This window comes from Sorex araneus, chromosome 5, assembly GCF_027595985.1.
Source record: "Sorex araneus isolate mSorAra2 chromosome 5, mSorAra2.pri, whole genome shotgun sequence".
NCBI lineage: Eukaryota > Metazoa > Chordata > Mammalia > Eulipotyphla > Soricidae > Sorex > Sorex araneus.
The window spans coordinates 68,994,255-69,018,000 of NC_073306.1; positions in this window are offsets into that span (position 1 = coordinate 68,994,255).

A 23,746-nucleotide genomic window follows, 5' to 3' on the forward strand; every position below is an offset into this window, starting at 1 on the left:
GCAAAAATACAATTATTTGCATTCCTTTGCATGACCAAAACTTTCCCATCTGTCTCCCTGGCAGTTATGATTTGTTCAAGCTTTCTTCAGGGAGTTTATTACAAATCTAAAATTTATTGTTTTGTAATTTACATCTTTATTTTCAAAGTATATAGAATCCAGAGTATTTAGGTTCACTATGAGCATTAAACCTACTTTACATACAGTAGGAAACCTTTTTAAGCACAGATCCTTAGTGTGCAATAAATTCAGTCTTTTGGAAGAAGCTGGTATTTCTCTTTATGAGGTGTTAAATAAGGATGGCCTCACCAATGCAATAACATTGACAAAATTGGCACATAGCAAACACAGACCTATAATTGAGTGTTTCATTTAGTATAGTGCATCACACATCTACATGAACGTGTGTGGGGGGGAATTTTAAAAGGGGATTTGGGGAGAACACAAGAAATTTCTAACTAAATTTATGAGTCTAAAAGCTCTTGTAAAAAAGAACCATTACAGGAAAAAGAGAGGTAAGACTTTTAAAATTACGGTGAAATTTATCAGAATTTGTGTTTGTTTATTTATTTATTTTTTACTGATCTGTTGAAAGAATTCTCATTAAGGAGTAATTTGTAGCAGAACATAGAACTTTATAGATATCATTTTCTACTCTAAATTCATTTTCAGTTAATCCCCAAGTCCCACCTTATAAAATAGTGAAACATGCTGTGAAATTGTATTTCATAGAATGTGGGTTCTGTAACTACTAAGCATATACAGGGTACACAAAAAATAAGAAATCTAGTAAGCTATTAATTTAGAGAGTTTTAGCTAAAACCATCTAGGAGCACTATTAAAAGTCGGTAACATTTTAAATTCTCAGTTTAGGTGTCAATTTGCTGATGATAATAATGTACAATAAAACCAAATTTAGATACTGAATATTGACAAAAACATTAAGTATTCTTCACTTTCATTCATCAAAACCTTACACTAGAAAGTTACCTTCACTTGTACTTCCAAGGAACCTTTTTTTGATCAAGTATGATTTTTTTAGTTAAACTAGCAAGATATGAAATCACAAGTGTGATGATTTTATCCACTGCTCTTTCTGAGTTCTCAAAATAATAGATGTTTAATTTATGGAAATAGCTACATAGGAAAGATAAGCCTACATAAGATACACAACTTAACTAAACCTAGTATCATAGTGGAAAAGGCTAAAAACACTGAAATAAAACATCCAGTTCTTCATTTCAGCTTAGCATGCCTTAAAGTATAATTTGGTGGCTATGTAACTAGTTTTTGTGTGTTAAGAAAGAAGATTTAACTACAGGAATATTCAGAGCTAAAAATCTACAAAGGTTACCCATAATCTTTTTATTTATTTATTTATTTATTTTTTTAGTGAGTCACAATGAGGGTACAGTTACAGATTCACACCTTTTCGTGCTTGTTTTTCCCTCATGCAATATTTGAGAGCCCACCCCTTCACCAGTGTCCATTCTCTACCACCAGTGAACCTAGTATCCCTCCCACCACCCCCCGTCCCACCCCCTTCACCCCACCCCACCTCTGTGGCAGGGCATTACAATTTGTTCTCTCTCTCTCCTTTTGGGTGTTGTGATTTGCAACAGGCATTGAGTGACCATCGTGTTCAGTCTCTAGTCTATTTTCAGCACGCATCTCCCTCCCCACATAGGATCTCCAATCACATTTTACTTGGTGTTCCCTTCTGTATCTGGGATGACTTTCCACCAACATGTGAGGCCTGCTTCCAAGCTATGGAGCCAACCTCCTGGAATTATATACTACTATTCTTAGGTGTAAGTCTCCTATTCTGTTATTTTATATTCTACAGATGAGTGCAATCTTTCTATGTCTCTCCCTCTCTTTCTGGCTCATTTTACTTAGCATGATACTTTCCATGTTGGTCCACTTATATTTAAAGTTCATAGCTTCATCTTTTCTAACAGCTGCATAGTATTCCATTGTATAGATGTACCAAAGTTTCTTTAACCAGTCATCTGTTCTCGGGCATTCATAATCTTTTTTTTTTCTTTTAGGGCCACGCTAGTGGTGTTAAGAGTTTACTTCTGACCTCTGTTCAGGGACCACTCCTGGCAGGACTTTGCTGGAACCATGTGGAGTGCCAGGAATCAAATCTGGGTTCACTATATGCACAGTGAATGTCCTCCCCTCTGTACTATCTCTCAGAACACTCTTTTCATTTCTGTATAGATGATGTGGGAACCACTTATCCTCTTACTGACATAATCCAATAAAATTTTAAAATAATAACTACCACTTAAGCCCCAACAATTAACAAATATTTATGTGCACTACATGAGATTATTTAAAAACAGGTGGGGTGTCAAAAATGATAAATCTTTCTAAAGAAAATCTTGTAATAGATAATCAAAAGTAAAAGGCATGAATTTATGCACGATAGTATAACATTTAAAGAGCACTGAGAAAATTGGATGTTTCTAAATGATAAAACTGCAAGAACATGTTTACATTGTGATTTTATATCTACTCCTATATTCAAAAATGTACTTTTAAAAATGGACTTCTATATCGTAGGCATGTATTCATTTATTCCAAAGTATTTAGTAATGCTATACAAGTTATCTATAATTATTTAAAACAACTGAGAATTGGTATTTATTAAAACTGCACTGTTTTGGAGTTCTTCCTGGATTGACCTCTCTACCACTCTTGGTTCCTGGGCCTGCAAGTTTCCTAGACTCCTACTTCTCTAGGATCTGGGCTCTTGCCAGGGGAATCAGATATTTCTAAGTGTAGATTAATTGACCTTGATTTTTCAGCAGCTGATGGTTTGAGACATGGGAAACAGACATCTTTGGGTGTCAACAATATTTCAACCTTGCCTCCACTTACAGCATCAAGAGCAGGGCTCCAGCAGCTTCTTCCTAGTCATAATAATACCTTACCTCCCTTCACCACAAGCACGGACTTGCTTGTTCGTGCATCTAGGCAAGCTCCTTCAGATTCCATTTAACCATGGCTTTTCCTAATAAACTTTGTCATATAACTACAAGTCTATGGACCATGCAGGTGGCATTGTCACGGGCTCATGAGTCTTTGAGCATCCATTGCTTTAGGCCTACGTGCATTCTCCATGTTTCCGTGGACCCCATAGTTACAGGATAACAACAATACTGTAAGCATGTTAGAAACGAGTTGCATATATTATACTTTGTAACCAAAGAAGTGTATATCTTAAAAACAAAGAATTCAAGGTTTGGCAGCTTACATTTAAATTTGAAAAGGGAAATTGGGTTGAGATTGAAAAAATCAAGCTCCAACAAACTATGCATTCCAGTCCATTGACCTATCACTCCAGTCCAAAATGTGGCCTTTTAAAAATGCTACCATGTGTTTTAATAAAAGAGATAAGCATAAAAATTTTACCTCAAAGGAAAAAAGTGAGCTGTTACCAACTGTGTGCTATTTGTTTATCTGCCAATTTAGTTATTTATCATAACATTTTACAAAACAATTTGCTTATAGTATAGTAATGTATATTTGAGTTTGCATATTTTAAATAAAATGAGTAATTTCTCAGATTTTATCACTTTCCAATTTGGTTACTGTTTAAGGTTTTTCACATAGGATACATTCTATGTCAAAGTCAGTGGTTATTTTCCTTGCATTCTTTAAAGATAATTATTATTACCAATCAGTTTCCTAGGAAGAAACATTTTCTCTCTCTCAATTCATCATCTCCATCTGCTTTCACATACTGCAAAATTATAATCATCCATAATTTGTGATAAATTCTTGCCAAACGTTGCTAAAACAATTTGGAAAGTGCCAGACAAGGAAACTTGCCAACTTACACACATTGCAGATGCTTTGTTCTTTATAGTTTTCTCCAGAAAAGTTGAATGTGAAAGCTATTTTTGATGGACTTTCAATTTTGATTCCAAAGTAACTATGACAGAGAATTCATTTAATCTATGTAGAATAAATGACATATTTGATAAGGCACAATTGAAATGGCACTAAATTTCACAACCCCCAAAATAAGACATTCAAAAATTTTATGAGGAGTAATTAGGCTGTAAGCTCATTAACAAATAAGACTGGATTTTATTTTTATTTTTAGAGTCGTGAAAGTGGAGTGGTGCAGTTATCAGTATGTAGTACACATTCTGTGTGTGATTGCAAGTCTGAGAAAAAAATTCAATTATTAAAAAAAAAACTTAGAGTGAAGAAAGTAGATCTAGGAAAACCGTTCTTTTTCATCAAGCATGTACATTCAAGGAATCTAGGAGGTTTCCCCACAAGTCACCAGGAGTGATCCCTGAATGCAGGGACAGGAGTAAGGCTTGAGAACAGATAGCTGTGACCCAAAAACTGAAAAATGAGGAAAAAAATAACACACACACCTAGGCATACACATACACACACACAGATCTAGAAGGTAAAGTCAACTGAAGAAACTGATATTAATTCTCTAGATCACCTAAATTTATTTTGAAGATGAAAACTATGGCAGCTCTTTCAACAAAATTTTTTTTCATTTTTTTATTGAATGAAATGATGAAATGAATTTACTATCTTATTAGTCATTTATCTGTTCCCCTTCATCATTAAACTCACATGATTTGCTTCTCCTCATTGTTTTAATGTCATCACCTTGAATTTGTTCTGAGGCTTTTGCTCCCCCATTGAGGATATCATAGGTTGTGTTTTACAAAAAGTAATCTAATTTCTCATGCCCTGGAACACAGTTTATAATTAATTTATTCTCAAATTATTTTCTTACTGTATTTGATTCCTCTGCCATGCAGGCGAGATACTCTCGGTAGCTTGCCGGGCCTGCACGGCAGAGCCTGGCAAACTACCCGTGGTGTATTGGATATGCAAAAACAGTAACAAGTCTCACAATGGAGATGTTACTGGTGCTCGCTTGAGCAAATTGATGAGCAACAGGATGACAGTGATACAGTGATTTGATTCCTCAACCTCCTGCTTTACCTTCTATTTCTCTACCCTATTCTTCAGTGGTATTATTGCATTTGCTGCTTTCATTCTTTTTTAGAGCACCTTATTTTGAATTATTTATGTCTTGATTTTTATCTCTCTTTTTCCAGGCATAGTTTGGCCCTTTGATATCTTTTGTAATATGTGATAATAATTTTTACACTTAGATCTCCAATTTTGCCTTTTTTCTTCAACTTTCAGCTAATAAATTTAGTTTTGCTACACTGTCTTTTTTATGTCACATGTAGATTTCTGAAATAAAATGAAATTCAGATAGAGCCATTTATTCTAACCTGCCTAGATACCATGTTATCCCAATATAACATCTTTACAATGCTCACAAACGGCAACATAAGCTCAGTTTCTCACAAGAAAATAAACAAGACATAATAGTAATAATCATTATTTGAACTCCTCTCATATTTTCAAATTTGATCCATTAGGAAGCTTCCTTATAATCTATATTCCAAATCCTCTTTGTGGTATGACATTAGTCTAAAACGTTGTAATCTCTAACTCTGCTTAGATCAATTGCTGAAGTGCTTGTCATCCTCCCTGCTTGCCACTCTTGCAAGTCATTTAGGAAATAAAATTATATTTATAATATTTTAATGGACTGGAGCAATAGTATAGTGGGTAGGGTGTTTGCCTTGCACTTGGCTGACCCAGGTTCAATTCCTCCATACCTTTGAAAGAGCCCAGCAAGCTACCAAGAGTATCCCGACCTCACGGTGGAGCCTGGCAAGCTCCCCGTGGCATATTCAATATACCAAAAACAGTAACAACAAGTCTCACAATGGAGAAGTTACTGGTGCCCAGTTGAGCAAATTGATGAACAACGGGAGGACAGTGCTACAGTGCTATTCTTTTAATATAATCCAATGACTATTAATATGCTCTCACTGCAAGAAGGCAGGATAAAAGATAGTTTAAAAAGTTGAGAAGTATTTGTATGAAACAGGAAAATGATATAGATCATATTAAATGCTTTAAAATCCTATTATGACAACTTTAATGAATATGAGTGCTTAGTATCAATTATTATGGCCATGCCAAAACATCACTCTAGACTTTAGATCATGTAATCTTCATTCAATGTTCTCCCTTCAATATTTTCTCTTTTTATTTGTCCCATATATATGTGTGTATATATACACATACATATATAACTCTGAAATAAATCCTCTATGTTCAAATCACAAAGAATTTTTACTTATACTTTTCTTAAATATTTTCATATAAACAAAACAAAAAAGTGCTCTTCCAGTATGGAAGAGCACTTCCGACATCCAAAAGTAAAGAACTCTTGGTTATTTTTTTTCCCGAGGGGGTAAGGGGTGAGGAGTGGGGTCACACCTGGCAGTGCTCAAGGCTACTTCCATCTCTGTGATTAGGGATCAGATCACTCCTAGAAGGCACAGAGGCCCCCATGGGATACCAGATATGAAACCCAGTTCAGTCATACACCAGGTTCTGCCACATGCAAGGTAAACACTCTACCCATTGTACTATTGCTCCAGCCACTCCTGGTTATTTTTGAGGATATAAACTATTTCATCCTCTTCATAGTGTTTATTATCTCTGAGTCACTCATTCAGATCTGTTTTCTACAACTGTTGAATCAGTGTACCTATTTTATTCCTTGCACCTTACACATTATCTACTTATTCTATTCCTAACAACTTGACAAATTAGGAAGCTATTTTATCTTTAATAATCCAGTACCTAGAACAGTGAGTGAAATATAATTGGCACGTTGAAAATATTTGCTGATATTCTTAAAGCCAATATTTGGACAGACAGAAATTAAGCAAATTGTTTTGGATATAAAATCTGATTCACTATTTTTGATATATATTGCCTCAATTATTATCTTATTATCTTTCTGATTCCATGCGTTATCCAAGATATTTATAATAAGCATAAATATATAGTGATATTTTAAATTATACATAGTTTCATGCATACATATTTTTCAAAAGTGGTGACTATCTTATTTATCTTTTTCTATGATAATCAGAAATGGGTCTCATTCCCCTGACTCTAAAAGAGTCTCCAATGTGGCATCATTGAGAAGGACAAGTAAAGAAAGGCTTTTAAAATCTCAGGACTAGGACAAATGGAGACATTACTGGCACCGCTTGATGATGATGATGATGATGATGATGATAATCAGAAAGTTCCTCTCAAATGTTAGAGAACATATTTTGTGCATAAAACAGTTAATTATAAATGACAATGAGTTGATGTTTCTGTAAAGACAATAATTTTTAATTTAAGAACATTCTGATGTAACTATTATTATTTACAAAACTAATAAATGAAAGGAGAGTCAGAGAATATTATAAAGTGAGAGGCACAACTGACTCTCAATTAAAACTAAATATCTGTTTATTTTAGTAGCCTAAACTGAAAACTCCTCTAAATGCAAGCTTTCTAATATCTTTTTTTTGGTATTAATCACAGTTGAACTTAGGTCATGACTTTAAAACAAGTTAGGATGAATCTTTATGACTGAAAAGAAATATTATAAATGACATGAAAAAATAACTGGTTTAAAACACCATAGTAATTTCTACTTAGAATCTGTGTTCATTGTATGGTCAGAAGAGGATTTGAAAGTATATAGTAATTCAAGTGCCAGCCCGAGTCGGGGCTCCTGTCCGGAGCCGTGGCCGCTGATTTTTTCTCTTCTTTCCATACCTCAAGACACATCCTGATGAAAATGACCAAAACATTAGATAGAGACAAAATCCTGAAAGCAGCAAGATCAAAGAAAGAAATTGCCTATAAAGGAGCATCCTTAAGATGATTCACAGCCAACTTGTCTGATGAAACCCACACGGCCCGAAAACAGTGGTGGAATATAGTGAAAGAACTCAATGAAATAAATGCCTAACCAAAAATACTTTACCCGACTAAACTCTCATTCAGAACAGAATGAAAAACACACAGTTTCACAGATAAAGAATAGCTCAGAAACTTCATAGACTCAAAACCAGTTTACAAGAACAATTGAATGGGCTACTTAAAGACAAGATGGGAACCTCAAATACACCAAACTTAAGCAGAAAAATGGGACAAATCCACAAAACAATAATCTCTCTCAACATCAATGGGTTAAACGCACCAATTAAAAGACAAAGAGTGGCAGGATGGATTAGAAAATTGAACCCAACATTTTGCTGCCTGCAAGAAACACATCTCAACAGTCAGAGCAAACACAGGCTCAAAGTCAAAGGCTTGAAAACAATCCTACAGGTGAACAACTCCCATAATAAGGCTGGCATAGCCATCCTAGTATCAGACCACATTGATTTTAGACTGAAGAAGGTCACAAGAGACAGTGAAGGTCATTTCTTATTGATAAAGGGATCTGTACAACAGGAAGAACTAACAATGCTAAATATATATGCACCTAATGAAGGACCAGCGAAGTACTTAAAACTCACAGACTTGAAGAAAGACATCGATAGCAACACAACACTAGTGGGAAACTTCAACACTGCTTTATCACCTCTTGTTAGATCAACGAGACTCAAGCTTAGCAAGGACATACAGCATCTGAGGAAAAAAATGGAAGAAAGGGATTTAGTAGATATGTACAGGACACTTTATCCTCAAAAAGATGAATATACAGTCTTCTCAAGTGTGAATGGAACATTCTCCAAGATAGACCACAAGCTGAGCCACAAATCATACCTCCAAAAAATTAAGAAGATAGAGATTTTATCAACTATCTTCTCAGATCACAATGCGCAGAAATTAGAAATAAATCACACACACAAACAGAAGATGGAATCAAACACCTGGAAATTAAACAGCTCACTATTGGAAAATGAGTGACTTAGAAAGGAAATCAAAGAGGAAATCAAAAGATTGGTTTCGAAACCAATCAAAAGATTCTTATTGTCATTCCTGGAAATGAATGACAATAAGAACACTAGTTACCAAAACCTATGGGACACAGCAAATGCTGTGTTAAGAGGAAAGGTAATAGCTCTACTAGCATTCATAGGAAGGAGAAGCGAGCCCACATAAGTAACCTAACCTCACAGCTTAAGAGCTTGGAGGATGACCAACAAAAGGAGCCCAATCTGAAATAATAAAAGGAAGGAAGGAAATAATAAAACTCAGAGCAGAAATTAATGAGATGGAAACCAAAAAAAAAAAAACAATCCAAAAGATCAATGAAATAATAAAAACCATATGATCATATCAATGGATGCAGAGAAAACATTTGACAAGATTCAGCACCTATTTATGATGAAAACTCTCAACAGAATGGGCATAGAAAGAACTTTCCTCAATATATTCAAAACCATCTATTAAAAGCCCATGGCAAGTATCATTCTCAATGGGGAAAAACTGAATGCCTTCCCTCTAAGATTAGGCACAAAGGAAGGTTGCCCGCTTTCGCCACTGCTATTCAATATAGTACTGGAAGACCTGGCCATAGCAGTTAGATAAGAAAAAGATATCAGGGACATACAGATAGGAAAGGAAGAGATCAAGTTATCACTATTTGCAGATAATATGATACTATACTTGAAAAACCCTAAAGACTCTACAGAAAAGCTCCTAGAAACAATCAATAGATATAATAAAGTGGCAGGCTACAAAATTAACACCCAAAAGTCCATGGCTTTCTTATATATAAATAAAGAAAGAGAAGAAAGAGAAATTAAAAAAAAAAACAATCCCATTTACAATAGTACCTCAGAAGATCAAGTACATTGGAATCAGCTTAACATAAGAGGTGAAGGACCTATACAAGGAAAATTACAAAACACTATTTCAAGAAATAAAGGAGGACACTAGAAAATTGAGACGCATCCCCTGTTCATGGATAGAGAGACTTAAAATTATCAAAATGGCAATGCTGTTCAAAGCACTATACAAATTTAATGCAGTCCCTATCAGGATACCCATGGCATTTTTCAAAGAAATAGACAAAACACTCCTGAAATTTATATGGAACAATAAACCCCCACGAATAGCTATTCCTTGGAAAAAAGAAGATGGGTGGCGTCACCTTCCCTAACTTCAAACTCTACTACAAAGAAGTAATAATTAAAACAGCAGGGTATTGGGATAAAAACAGACCTGCAGACCAATGGAACAGAGTTGAATATCCTGTCACAGACCCCCAAATATATGGCCACTTAATCTTTGACAAAGGAGCAAGAAGTGTGAAGTGAAACAAGGAAAGCCTCTTCAACAAGTGGTGCTGTGCTGGGAATACTGGAAAGCAACCTGCAAACAAATGAACTCATACCTCTGTCTAATGCCAGGCACAAAAGTCAGATCAAAGTGGATTAAAGACCTCAATATCAGACATGAATCTATAAGGTTCATAGAAGAAAATGTAGCAGAACTCTCCATGACATTGAAGCTAAAAGCATCTTTAAAGACGAAACAGCACTGACCATGCAAGTGGAAGCAAACATAAACAAATGGGACTACATCAAACTAAGAAGCTTCTGCACTTCAAAAGAAACAGTGACCAAAATACAGAAAGAGCCCACAGAATGGGAAAGAATATTTACCCAATACCCATCTGATAAGGGATTAATATCTAGTATATACAAGATACTTATAGAATTGTATAAGAAAAAAACCTCCAATCAATCCCATCAAAAAATGGGGAGAAGAAATGAACAGCAGTTTCCTCAAAAAAGAAATACAAATGGTTCAAAGGCACATGAAAAAATGCTCCACATCACTAGTCATCAGGGAGATGCAAATCAAAACAACAATGAAATATCATCTCACACCACAGAGACTGGCACACTTTTAAATGAACAAAAGCAACCAGTTTTGGTGTGGATGTGGGAAAAATGGGACGCTCCTTCACTGTTGGTGGGAATGCCGACTGGTCCAACCTTTCTGGAAAACAATATGGACAGTCCTTTAAAAACTAGAAATTGAGCTTCCATATGAACCCGTAATACCACTTCTGGGAAGATACCTGAGAATGCAAAAGAGCACAGTAGAAATTATATCTGTCCCTATATATTCATTGCAGCACTGTTCACAATAGCCAAAACATGAAACAACCCGAGTGCCCTAAAACAGATGACTGGTTAAAGAATCTTTGGTACAACTACACAATGGAATACTATGCAGCTGTTAGGAGAGATGAAGTCATGAAATTTGCTTAGAAATGGATAAACATGGAGAATATCATGCTAAGTGAAAGGAGCCAGAAAGAGAGGGACATAGAGGGACTGCCCTCATTTGTGGAATGTAGGGTAGCATCACATGAGGCTGACACCCCAAGACGGTAGATACAAGAGCCAGGGGGATTGCCCCATAACTGAAAGACTGCTTCATGAGTGGAGGGAAAAAGGCAGATGGAATAGAGAAGGGATCACTAAGAAAATGATGGCTAGAGGACCCAGTTGGGATGGGAGATGCATGACAAAATTTGATAATGGACCAAACATGATGACCTCTCAGTGTCTGTGTTGCAATCTATAATGCCCAAAAGTAGAGAGAGAGTATGGGGAATATTGTCTGCCTTAGATGCAGGGGGAGAGTGTGAACTGTGGGGTATACCCGGGATATTGGTGGTGGGGAATGTGCCTGTTGGAGGGATGAGTGTTTGATCATTGTGAGATTGTAACCCAAACATGAAAGTTTGTAACTATCTCACGGTGATTCAATAAAATTTTAAAAATTAAAAAAAAGAAAGTATTTAGTAATGCAGATTAAAGTAATCATGGAACTGGAAGGATAGTACAATGGGTATGAAACTTGTCTCGAGCATGGCTGACCCCATGTATGATTTCTCGGTTATAACACTCATTGCTATGGCTTATATTCAAGGATTTTATAATTTAATGTGAAGAGAATAACAATGAATACTTTCATGTGTGAAATAAACACATTACAATATAATTACACTTCTCATATATTACTTACAAAATGTGGACATTTACTAAGTACTTTGCATATACTACATTGAATTTTCTCTATTACATAAAATAAATATTGCAATTATCTTCATACAGATTAGGAATAAAGCTGATCATAGTGGTTGTTTCATTTGATTGTAAGTGACAAAATGGTATATCCATTCTGAAAGAAATAAGTAAATATACAAAGAAGAAGAAGTAGAATTAGAATCGCTGATCAAGCAAGCACAAACACACACACACACACACACACACACACACACACACACATATATATATATATATATCCCACTACCACCACTGTCACTGCCACTACTACCACAAATAACAAAAACAGATTTATGTTACTAAAATTTATTGAACACACAGCAGCATGCACTAGTATATACATTTATTATTTTTAACTTACTTTGTAATTTGCGCAGGCATGCCGGGGTACTTGCTTCTGGACCAGAACCTTCTTTAAAGGTTTGTTTTTTTTTCATTGTCCAAAACGAAAAACATACTGAGCAGGGCCGGAGTGATAGCACAGCGGGCAGGGCGTTTGCCTTGCACGAGGCTGATCTGAGTTTGGTTCCTCCACCCCTCTCGGAGAGCCTGGCAAGCGACCAAGAGTATCTCGCCTGCCAGGCAGGGCCTGGCAAACTCCAGGTGGCATATTCGATATGCCAAAAACAGTAACAACAATTCTCACAATGGAGGCATTACTGGTGCCTGATCGAGCAAATCGATGAGCAAGAGCATGACAATGATACAGTGATACTTTGTAACTATAATTGTAATATTTTCTTACATTATTATATTTAGACTCTATAAAATTCATTTATGATTATATTTTGAAAAACACATATGATAATAAATATATGCATATACATGCATAAAATCTAAGAAAGTTCCTATGAAAGTTTTTAGTGGAGACAATAATCACTGATTATATAATATTTAAGCCAATTATTAATAATATCACTTAATGTCTCAAGAAAATAGAAAAAGAGATCCCAGAATTTTGTTCTTTTCTACTTTCAGAATTGAAAAGTCTGGAAGATGAAGAGACAACAAAATAACTGTGAGGGGCTAGAGAGATAGTACAGCAGAGAGGGTGCTTTTCTTACCCACAGCTAATGGAAGTTCTATCACTAGCATCCTATGTGGTCCTGAGCCTAAAAGGAGCTATCCCTGAGCTCTTCTTAGTATGGCCCCCAAACCAAAACTAAAATAACTGAAATTGAAACTAGCATTAGACAAATAGGACATCACTGTATCACTGACACTGTCATTCCATTGCTCATCGATTTGCTTGAGTGGGTACCAGTAACATCTCCATGTGAGACTTGTTACTGTTTTGGGCATATGCAATATGCCACGCGTAGCTTGCCAGGCTCTGCCATGTGGGCAAGATACTCTTGGTAGTTTGCCAGGCTCTCCAAGAGGGGTGGAGGAATTGAACCTGGATTGGCCGAATGCAAGGCAAATACTGTACCCGCTGTCCTATTGCTCTAGCAGAGAAAGGGACAAACAAAAAGAATTTTTGGAACTCAGAAGTTGAATCCAAGAAGAAACATGTCACCTACATTGAGTGATCTGAAAAATTGTGAAAGAATGAATCATTAAGTGGATAGTTGTTCTCAGAGCAAATCACGAATCACAAATCACGAAATTCCATTAATCATCGATTTCTCAAGTGGGCTCAGGAACCTCTCCATTTGTCCTTTCCCTGAGATCTTAGAAGTCTCTCTCGACTCAGCCCTTCCAACGATGTCGCACTGGCGGCTGTTTCAGGGTCAGGGGAATGAAATCCAGCTTGTTACTGGCTTTAGCATATGAATACACCATGGGAAGCTTGCAAGGCTGTCCCATGTGGGCAGGAAACTCTCAGAAGCTTGCTAGTTTCTCCCAAAGGGAGAAGTAGGCTACAAGATATTGCTTCTGGGATCTTGCTTTTAAGTCTCTGGATGCTGACTGTTGATGGGATTACACGCACCTGGGTTCCTCTGCCTGTACTTTCATGTGGGAGGCCTGTCCGAACGTGTGGAGAGGGGCTTTAAGCATGGCTGTGGCTAGGTTCCAGTGGTCTTCGGCCGCCGGGAGCTCTGCTCGGGGTGTGGAGGAAGCTGGAGCCCATCCCCTCCGAGGCGTCCCGGGGAAGACAGCCAGGCATGCGGGAAAGAGACTCTCTGCGTCGTTGTCTTCTAGGAGCTTGCTTTTAAGTCTCTGGATGTTGGCCGTTGGTGGGATTACACACACCTGGGTTCCTCTGCTGGTACCTTCATGTTTGAGGCCTGTCTGAACGTGTGGAGAAGGGCCTCTAGCATGGCTGTAGCTAAGCAGAGAGTCTCTTGCCCGCACACCTGGCTGTCTTCCCTGAGGCCCCTTGGAGGGCATGGGCTCCAGCTTTTCTCCCCACCTGAAGCAGAGCTCCCAGCGGCTGAAGACCACTGGAACCTCAGAGCAAATACCAAAGTAAATACTGATTACAGGAAGTGAACAGAGAAATCCAGACTATATACATATGTTTATGATATAGATGGAGACTGAAGATGGATATTACTGACTTCGTAATTACCAAATGGGATGAGGGTATGAATAAATGTGATTAAGGACAATTTTTTCAGAAATTGGCAGAAAGATTAGCAAAAATATGTGGGCAATAAGGGTTTAGAAAGGGTTTTTAGAAAACACTGTAGCACTGTAGCACTGTCGTCCCATTGTACATCAATTTGCTCGAGCGGGCACCAGTAACATCTCCATTGTGAAACTTGTTATTACTGTTTTTGGCATATCAAATACGCCATTGGTAGCTTGCCAGGCTCTGCTGTGCAGGTGGGATACTCTCAGTAGCTTGCTGGGCTCTCTGAGAGGGACAGAGGAATCAAACCTGTGTTGACCCCTTGCAGGGCAAATGCCTTATCAGTCCTATAGAAAATAAAACAAAAATAAAATAAAATAAAATATGCTGATGTACCAAAATTATGTATCAAATGCAAATAGGCATGTAAACATTTAGAGGTAAAAACAAATATTAGTAGTAAAATCTATTCCGACTCAAAACTATTCTCACACAGTGAGAAACTTAATTCTCATATAGTGAGAATCTGTAGAAAATGTGACTAGAAAGTACACAGGGGTTTAACCTTCCTTAAGCAGGAGAGAAGTCATCCTATCTGCCTGTCATTGAATTGGGAAATCGTACTTTGCTTACACTCAGATTTAAACTAAGACAACATATCTTTACAATACCTCCTCGGTTACAAGATGGTGGACCTTTTTGTATTACCATTTCCTTTGTACATAGTCCTTTTGAATCAGACTAGAGTTTTAACATTAGTTCTCTTGGTCTCCAGCTTGTTAAATATACATCTTATCACTGGTCAGCTTCTATAATTTTTCTCTAACTAAGAGCTTATAAAATAGTCTTTCAATGGATCTAGATGTAGAAACATATGTAGACAGAGAAGATTGATGTAAAAATACTCATACATACCTTTGTATATATGCATATACATACTTATGTGGGTACATCTGTATATAATCATAGGTTTGTGTATATACACATATACTCAGTGTCTAGTGGATAACAGTTTATATTTTTCTTTTTGGCTGGAGAACCCATGCAAATGCAGACATTAATCAGGGCACAGCTTCTCAAATTTGTGTAAACTGATAGTTGGATTGTACTTGAACTCAATCTTCCATCAGATCAGATTAAAAATTAAGTAGACACAAAAGACATCATAAAAAACATGATGACACAAAAGACATCATAATAACATTACTCAAGTGGGTTGCACTTTTCAACATTTCCAAACTTTCACAAGAAATTATCTAATGTTCAATTATCATCCTTAAGTGTAAAGACCATGTCCATATTCTTATTTTAAGAAAATAAGAAAAGATTTTCAGAAAATAAGAACATGGGCATTGCCTTCAGAATTTCCCTTGGTTCCTCAGCAAATTGCTAAACATCTGGTCAGGCCTGAGGACCAGAGATACTGTTAAAGTCCACAAGTTTAATAATAAGATCCCTAAGGAATGAATTTTATATGGTAACTACATAGCATATTTTCTGTTTTAGGAATTCCATTGAATCTACATAAACTCTCAGAGAAATAAGGCAAGGAATGACTTTTTAATTTTCATATATTTTTTCTAGTTTTCCTGAATCATATTTTAAATTTTATTTTCAGTGAGTATTCATGTGATTAGAAAAACAAATAACATTATTAAACTTAGAAAAAAATGAAACACAAAACTTATACTATCATTTTTTGCCAATAATATTTATGGAATATGGTATCATTCAGAAAAATGCCAATTCCCAATTTTGAATTCCCAGGATTCAATAGGGAGTAATAGATGGTATTTTTCTTAAATTAACTTGATTCTTTTCTTTCTTTTTTTTTTTTCAAGCAAATTACTCCCTGAGTGTTATTATTCTAATTCTTTGGGGCAATAGAACATTTATTTGTTTGTTTACAGTTGATTTGTCTGTTTAATTCCTTTATTGGATGGCACATCCTTATAATTTTGTGAGTATGTTTGGTTCCGTTTTTGTTTTAATCAGTACAGGGAGAAGGAAAAACCAAGGGCAACTACCGTACTGTGATAAATAGGACTCTAGGGATATAGATGAATGGAATAAGGCATTTTAGGAATTTTTCTATATGTTTTGCAATTTAGTTCAAATTTATAGAAGTCTGCAGGTGTTTTTAATTTGCATGAATAATGTTTTATTTATATAATTCTGTTTTTATTTGCATATAAGCACTTTTAACTTATATTATTGTTGCCAGTTATGTATTTACTTCTAAATACAGATTATTTGCAGGAAAAAAATCTCACAGGTATTTGTAACTGGAAAGATGTATCTATTTGTGTTATATAATAATAATACTTATACTTTTAAAATAGAATAATATAAGATCCTGGATAATATATAAACACTCAACTGGAAGATAAATAATGGATTAGAGAATTTTAGAGATTTTTTATTTAACTGATAATTTTATACCTAACTAAAATAATATTCATTGACCTAAGACTATTTTAATATTATTCAACAGGTTCAGTTTTCTTTTAAATAATAATTCCTTCATTTATTTCTACAAACTGTGTAAATATACTGCCATAAATAGTTGTATTTTCACATACTCTGAAATCTTGCCAAAAGTTTCAACCTCATACTAACCATAAATAATGCTTAAATTATACTGTAATTTTTGCAATCTGGGACTATTCACAGATGAATTATTCAGCTAAAAATGATATCTCTACTAGAGTTGTCTTGCATCATTATCTCATTGGAAGATGAATGAAGGGGAGGAGAAGTGTAAAAGCAGATTCATACTGTTGCCAAAGTTAAGCTATTCTCTAATCAATTGTAATGCTGTTTGGTAAACTAAAAGTTTTCACTTTATTATTTATCTATTACATAGTAAATCATCTAGAAATAATGATTAAAATTTAAACTATGTTACATATATTTTATGTATACTTTGAGGTGTAAAGTAAACCATAGACTTCTTTTGGGGTGGGGGAAATTCACATACACATTTCAGGTTTAAAGTCAAAGCTTTGTTCCCAGCATTAGGAATACAAAAGAAATACTTTTAATTTAGAAAGTTTTGAATGATATATCTTACTGAAAATTCTCTAAGGTCATAAAGACATGTTAATATCATCCCCCTCAGGGAAAATGGTCATTATCTGACTCCTAGAGAGTCAATTTATGAAATCTTTAGGCACCACCTGGACCATTATAAAAATATGCAGACAGACATAATACTCTACTGACCCACAATCAATACACACTGAATACACGTTTAGCTAATACATGGGTTTCCTGTTTAGATATATTCAGGAAACTATTTGCTGTAAAAGTAGTGTATTTTATTTTATTTAAAAAACTGATGCCAAACAGCTAAGAGACATATGGCAGTTGAAACTATGACACAAGGGAACTAACATAAGTCACCATCATCTCTTTCCTGGATTTCTAGGTTGAATCTCCTAAATATCTTCTAAAACCATTGCTAGTTACTTCAAATCTTGTCTTTGAAACCAATTATCTTAGTCTCCTGTTTAAAACTTTTCCCATTCTCTATTTAAAGATGATTATGTAAATGGCAAGGGAGATAAGTTGTTTCATAGCCTGGTTCCTTACTGCTATTTTCAGTCATGTTACCCTCTATTCCCTATTAAATACAATTTTGTAGATTTAGTCTTTAAATTCCTGCAATTAACAGTACTCCATTCCTGAATACCTTATAACTCCCATTCATTTATTTTACTCTGCCTAAAAATGTTTTGATGACTTTCGTATTCTCCAAGTTGGTTCTATTATTTCTGTCATAAACAGTTGCAACATCCTATGGACTGCCTTCATTTCTGTACTTATATCTAAAACTAAAGTTTAAGAATTTATTTCACAACCTCCAAAATGACATGAATCCTAAGTGATAATATCCTAAGTGACAATATCTGTGATAGAATAAGTGCAAAATAAATATTTTAGATATATGAGTGGTTTTCAAACAAGTCATAATTAGTAAAATTTACCTGTATTTTTAAAAATTAAATCATTCATTGATGTTTTAAAATGCTTCAATTTTTGTTGCATACTCATCATCATCATCATCATCAACATCATCATCACCATCATCATCCTGTTGATTGTTGATTTTCTTGTGCAGTCTCAGTAATGTCTCCATTCGTCCTAGCCCTGAGATTTTAGAAACCTCTCTTTACTTATCCTTCCCAATTGTGCCACATTGGAAGCTCTTTCAGGGTCAGGAGAATGAGATCCATCATTGTTTCTGGTTTTTGCATAAGAATACACCACATGGAGCTTGCCAGGCTCTCCCATGCTGGTAGGAAATTCTTGGTAGCTTGCCAGGTTCTCTGAGAGGGAGAACATTTTGTCGAGCCATTTTTATTTGTATTTGTTTATTTGAAGATGTGTGCTATGAATAACCTGGCAATGCTAAGGATGTTCAGAGATTAATTGGATTCTAATTTCAAGGGTCACTCCTGGAGGGGTGGAAGACCAAACAAAGTGCCAGGAATTAACCAAGATTGGATGCATGAAATGAATGCATCTTAAGCCCTGAACTCTCTCTCACACACACCAGCTATTAGATATTTTATCAGACATTTACTTTATGACTTTGTTCTTGACTAATATGAAAATGACTAGCACTTAATCCTGTGGTGTACAATTTCTATCTGGTACCCTAGCTGCAATTTTTTCCAACGTTTAGATTCTTTGGAGGCAGGTGATGTATGCTATTGATCATGTTTATATTTGTTTCTATAGCTCATCTGATAGGCAAATAATAAACAGTTAAATAGGGAATGTTGTACAAGAAAAGGTTATCATTGTCAAATTCTATAACTTAGATATAAAATACATAGAATCCATGTACTTCCAATAGCCTATTATTTAGAAAAAAACTACAATGAATTTACTAAGTTGTTGAGCTTGCTGGCTTAAAAGGTCTATTTAACAAACATTATGCAAATTTTCTTAACAGGATTTATTACAGGAGAGAAATTAACCTCTAAAGAAATACATGTAGAATCACCTCATATATGCTGTATATTCTTCTTGGCTGTCTTCAGCAAAATATAGCAACAAATTAAAGGGCAGGTGGAAACTTGACAGTTTTTTAAAGACTTTTTTAAGGATAATTTTCATATTAAAAACAAAATAAAAATAAGCTACAAATTTCTCATTTGACCCTTGTTCTTACAGATGTAGAATCTTCCCAATTATTAATGTTACTCATGAAATAGGGTATTTATTGCAAAAACTAAATCTACTTTAAAAATAATTACTGAAAGTCTAGCGTTTACACTAAAAGTCGCTCTTGGTGTACATTCTGAGTTTTGATAAATGTACAGTGACATATAGCCATCATTAAACAGTTGTAAGAAATATTCTTATTGCTTTAAATAGTCTCCATACTTTACCTATTCATCTTCTCTTACCCTTCTCCCTGGCAACCATTAATCATCTCATTGTCTCCAGAGTTTTCACTTTCTACAGTATCATATAGTTGGATACAATATGCAGCCTTTCATTATAGTTTTTCTTGACTTACCAATATGCATTTAAAATTATTTATATATTTTCAGCATAGGGGGTAGAGCGTTTGCTTTGCATGGGGCTGACTGGGTTTGATTCCTCCATACCTCTCAGAGAGCCTAGCAAGCTACCAAGAGTTTCCCACCCGCACAGCAGAGACTGGCAAGCTCCTGTGGCGTATTCGATATGCCAAAAACAGTAACAAGTCTCATAATGGAGATGTTACTGGTGCCTGCTCGAGCAAATTGATGAGCAATAGGATGACAGTGATACAGTGATTTCATAGCTTGACATAACTTTTTTTGAATGTTCCTATGTGCTTGTTTAATAATTTATTAATGTTTAATAATGGTGTGCATCACAGCTTACTTATGTACATCCCAAAGAAGAGATGGGCTACATTAATTTTGGCAATCATAAGTTTATATATCCATTTGTGTTCAGTTTTAATGTGAATATGTTTTCAACTGCACTGAGTAAATATCAAGGAGCATAAATGCTTCTTTGTGATCTTTGAGTTTTAAAACTTTATACTAGCAAAATTTTCTCCAAATGAATGAGGATTAACTTTGACCTGACTTTAGGTTTACCTAAGAAAGCATCATATTTTAAGTAAAATATACAATGTTATGTAGTCATCTAAAATGAATAGTAATATACAGCTAGACCACATGAGTTGATGATATCAAGAAAATCATTTGATATAAGTTAACCAATGAAAAAATTGGTCTGTGCATAATATTTATATAACCTACAAGTAATCCCTCATATAAGTAGATGAGGAACTTGACAATTGTTTCTTAAAAGTGTTCACAATGAACCCTTAATTTTATTCTTACATGAAACTGTGACAAATATATTTTTCCTCTTTTAAAGCAGATGCATCTCTTTTAGCTGGAGCGATAGCACAGTGGGTAGGGCATTTGCCTTGCACACTGCCATCCAGGGTTCGATTCCTCCTCCCTGAGAGCCCGGCAAGCTACCGAGAGTAGTCCACCCACACAGCAGAGCCTGGCAAGCTACCCGTGGCATATTCGATATGCAAAAAACAGTAACAAGTCTTACAATGTAGATGTTACTGGTGCCTGCTTGAGCAAAATCGATGGACAATGGCATGACAGCGCAGACAGACAGTTATCATGTAGGACAAAAAATTACAGCATTTTTGTTCACTGACATGCAAATTCTGTTTGGAGCAAGGATCAGAGATAGGTAATATTGACAAAAAAGATCTGTTTTTAATAAATATATTATATTTGATAAAAATAAATTTGATATAAAATGTTATATATCAACATTTTTGCCAATCTAGCACTTCAATCTTAACCTTTCCTGAAAACTTCTTCCATTATTTATTACTGAGATGAGATAGCTAGAGTTGTAAGAATTGCATGCTTCTTGTTAGCCTTTAACGACAAATATGTCTGTCTAATAAATATGAAGTCCAGTTTTGGATCAATGAACCAGGAGCCAGGATTCCTACAATTAATTCATGAATATTTGACTGATTTTTCCATAGATCTGGGAAGAGCCACTTAAGCTCTTTATATCTTCACTTTACAATGTGAATAATAGCACAGCACATGCATTACTGGACCCTGTACAGTTTAATTCTTTGCAAAAGCACTTTAAAATTGTTTGATGAGAAGCGCAATATTAAAGCAAATTATTACTGTTATTCATTTGGTTGATTGTAAAACACTAGGAACAAAGGAAACTATGAGCTCATTGCATGCTGGACAAGCAATGTAGGAAATCATTAATATAGTCATATTTCTCAAAGTAAATAATTTTCACCTACAGCCATTTGTCACTGAAGAAAACATGACAGTGCCTACTTATGCTATCACCACATCTCATTTTGTTGACTCTAACAAGAAATTTTGTTCTCTCTATTAAAGAGAATAAAAAGTGAAGATCCTTTTTCTTATTATTTCTAGCTTATAAACAATCCATATTAATAGCTCTCTGATGCCATAGCTTCCAAACAAATGGGCTCATAAATCTTATATTTAATGTAATTTCCACATCAGCCCTTAAAAATGCCTATTAATTAAAATCAATTTTATATCATAAGCAATGTTCATATTACATAATTTGTAAAGAATTTTTTAAATATAAAACTTGAATTTTACTCCTCTCTCCTGTACATCAACTTATCCAAGGATATTTTTGTACTCTGTAAATGAAGTCCTTATGCAAAATCAAGCTTACTTTTCCCGTGTCTTATTAAGAACATGAAACCTCAGTTTCAAAGACTATGAGCCATCAACAATGTGTTGGCATTTTTTTCCCTTAAAATAAACCAGAAACCTCTTGCCTTAGCCAAGCACAGTCATTGATCAGAGAGTTCTCTTTAAATTGACTTGTCATCAGAGAAAACCTCATTTTCTTTCTTCCTTCCATCCTTTCTCTTTCCTCAACGAAGAGGTCATTGATGGAACAAGAATATATCTAAAAAGATTTCAAAATTTCTCTGGCCTTTTCAAAACCTTACATCCAAAACAAGTTCACAAAACATTACATTTCACAAAAAAAGTGGTCTTTTAAAATAGAAACTCAAGAAACAGCTGTTAGTATTTTTCAAGGAAACATTCTCTCAAATATAAGAAAATTATTAAAAAATTATAATTTGCCAATAATTTCATGTTTACTATTAATTCTTGCTTTATTTTTCCCCATTACCTATAAGATTCAGATCAGGTATATTGTATGTAGTTTAAATACACATTATATATGTTTAAACAGACCTGGAATATACCTGTAGTTGGTTTGTAAATCTGAAAAATAAAAGGAAATGTCAGGTCATATGATCCTCTCCTGTGATATATATGATATATATGTATATATATGACATATATGTGTATATATATGATATATATATCATATATATAAGATCTTATAATTCTTGTATTCTGATTATTATTTAAGATAATCCATTACTGTTTTCTAGAAGGAAATATTAATTTGAGCTTTGTATTAAAATTGCACTGCACTGTAGCACTGTAGTCCCACTGTTCATCAATTTGCTTGAGCGGGCACCAGTGATGTCTCCACTGTGAGACTTGTTACTATTTTTGGCATATTGAATATGCCATGGGGAGCTTGCCAGGCTCTGCCATGCGGGTGGGATACTCTCGGTAGCTTGTCGGGTTCTCCAAGAGGGACAGAGGAATCAAACCCAGGCCTGCCGTGTGCAAAGAAAACTCCCTACCTACTGTGCTATTACTCCAATCCTTATTAAAATTGAAGCAACAATTAATGTGAGAAGAATTTGAGAATGTATTGAAGAACTAAGAAAAACTGTATTAATAAAATCAGAAACTATACAAAATGAAACTAGCCATTTGATTTGATATAAATTCTATTCCTCCATGTGTTTCAAACATGTAGTAGTCTTCTATCCTAAGAGCTACAGTTTACATGTTTTGTTTTCCCTTACATCCTTGGCATCCAAAGCCATGTCTTGTGCAAACACACACTAAAATATTGTGGAGTGAATTAATAAGTTAGTAATTTTTGTAATTCTTATATTAAATGTATAAAATGTCTCTTTAAGCCAGTTGATGTTGAGTGAGAGTCTCTTGCCTGCATGCCTGGCTGTCTTCCCCGGGGCCCCTTGCAGGGGATGGGCTCCAGCTTCCTCCACACCCCGAGCAGAGCTCCCGGCAGCCAAAGACCACCAGAACCTAGCCACAGCCCCTCTGTGATCAAAGCCCCTCTCCACACGTTCGACAAGCCT